Raw genomic sequence first — 2171 nt, 5'->3', positions numbered from 1 at the left:
GGAGGCTGCTCGGTGCCTGCCCCCCGGGCCGGGCCGGGCAGCGCGGAGCCGCGGTAGGGAGCTTGTGCCCCAAGGCTTGCAGAGAACTTTGCTCCGGTTACTCAGCTACTAGGTCTAATAAAAGACACCGCATCTGCCCCAAACCTTGCCTGCCACAGCGCCGGCCGCCTTGCTCTAGGGCCGGGGACGGGTCCGGTAGCACCTGCGGTCAGGGTGCTGGAGAAGACCGGACCCCCCTGAATCCGGCCCAGGCGCGCATGCCGCAGGGCGGAGACCTGCCGCCGTCCAGGACCGGCGGGGGCAGAGAGCACGAGTGCAGCTCGCGTAGGGAGCACGGGGCGAGAAGCAGAAAGCAAAGCAGCTCAGGCCGGGAACAGAAACCGGAGCACCCAGCTGGTCGGGGGAAGGGATGGGAGAGGCACTGGGGGGTTCGTTTGTTGTAGGGCTGCCAAAACGTTCGCTCCCTTATGAAGTGCTGCTTGCGGTTTGGGGCCTGAGATGCAACCATTTTGAGGACTGGGCCCCTCTATAGGTCAAGTCCTCATGTTATTTTCAGAATTGACTACCTCTGGTTCTACTGAGCGGGGCTGCTATTGGCCGGGTCCAACCAGCTTTATTTAAGCAAGGAGTTTCACTGACTCACCTGAGAAAGTTCACAGATTCAGGCCCTCTGAGTAGTAAGATAGGAGTAAACGACATCCAAAACTCAGCCAGTGGCTGGGGCGAAGGTGGAGAATGCAGAATTCACTGCTGCGTTTTTAAATGTAATCCTGATAAAACCAGCGTGAACCCACGTGCCTGATGCTCTGTAGTTGCTGTATAGGGTTTGGTTGCTTGGTTGACTGGTAGTTTTTACTTCTAAGTTAAGGCCAGTTGCGTTTCCATAGCACAGCTGGCTTACTGGCACCTGTTTGCTTATTGGCAAATTACACAGATTATTTTCTGCCTTCAAAATATTATCCGAACAGTTGCTGAGAACGGCACAAGAAGAGGTGACCCCTGAAGACCGTACCGAAGTCAGTAGGAGCTGCAGGTGCCCTTACACCCCTTCGGTTTTCAGACTTTGTTTAGACCTTTTTTTCCTCAAGTCTTTTTAAAAAGAAAAATTACACGTGGAACATATCAGCAACACAGTCTAATTGTCAGGGTAATTAAAGGCTGACTCAGAAATGTTACATATAATATGAAAACAGGTTCCGATTAATAAATAATTCTATATGAGTCAGAGCGCTCCGAGATGACCGTATGGCACCAATAGCTCAGCGATCACAACTGCCGTAACAGTCCTCTGCAAAGCAGCCACTTCGCTCATGCCTTCCACCCACATTTCTGTTCTAGGTGGAAGACTGATTCTTTTCTGCATTAAAATGTGTCCATCTTCTGTCAGTTCACTTCCTGGTGCTAAGGAGGTGAGAAGTGAACCAAAAACGCAGATGCAAATACTCTCCCACACAAGAGTTTGAAAGCCAGATCCTAAGCTAAATCTACTTAGCTTCAGTATTCAAATTTGAACTACTGCATGCTCAGATTTAGGTCTCTAAATTCAGATCCCGGTCTCCATTTGTGCCTATCTATTCTGACTATATCGTCATCACACAGCTGAGAGTTTGGTGTCCTTTTTATTAGGTACCAATGAGCCCTTATTTTAAAAGAGATTTTTTAAAGATTTGGATAGATATGCTGCTAGTGTGGAAGAATGCCATTCCAGTTTCTTCCCAGACTCTTCTATTAGGTTTTTCCTTGCCATGGTCTTCTCACCTGTCTGTCAATCTGGTTGCCCCGGGTTACTGCAGATGTGAGGGACTTCAGGTAAGAGGGTGGGACTCCACTTCTCTACTGTGTAAGCACTGACCTCATGGCATGGAGACAGCAGCTTGAGCCCATGTCACACTCTTAGGTCACCAGTGATGCTTTTTATACTGGTTGGTCACAATCAAACAACACCTGGCTTTGATTGGGTCTCAGAGCCTACCCCCTTTAACCAATAAAGCTCTCCACTATAACAAGCGTGGACTCGCTGGGAGAGGAGTTGGGGAATGCCTTTAAGCTTCCTATGTCTGACTGACTAAGGGAGGCTACTCTTTGTGCTTCAGGCTAAAGGAAGCACCCCAAGTTCTCTCAGTGAGTCAAGCACCCTCAAGGTCTACAAGGTCTGCGTACCCCAGGGGGCA

The 2171-nt window shown here is 49.8% G+C and overlaps 1 protein-coding gene across 1 annotated transcript in view; it reads right to left on the bottom strand.

The window, feature by feature from the left end:
- LOC102381587 (synaptotagmin-like protein 2) overlaps positions 1 to 1033 on the bottom strand; it is a 61142-nt gene extending 60109 nt beyond the window's left edge. The window contains exon 1 of the mRNA XM_025215383.1: positions 644 to 1033. The gene's annotated coding sequence lies outside the window, so the exon portion shown is untranslated. The remainder of the gene's footprint in view (positions 1 to 643) is intronic.
- Positions 1034 to 2171: the final 1138 nt, after the last annotated feature.

Source organism: Alligator sinensis, unplaced genomic scaffold, assembly GCF_000455745.1.
Source record: "Alligator sinensis unplaced genomic scaffold, ASM45574v1 scaffold646_1, whole genome shotgun sequence".
NCBI classification, from domain to species: Eukaryota; Metazoa; Chordata; order Crocodylia; family Alligatoridae; genus Alligator; species Alligator sinensis.
This window is presented reverse-complemented; position numbering and strand designations above follow the sequence as displayed.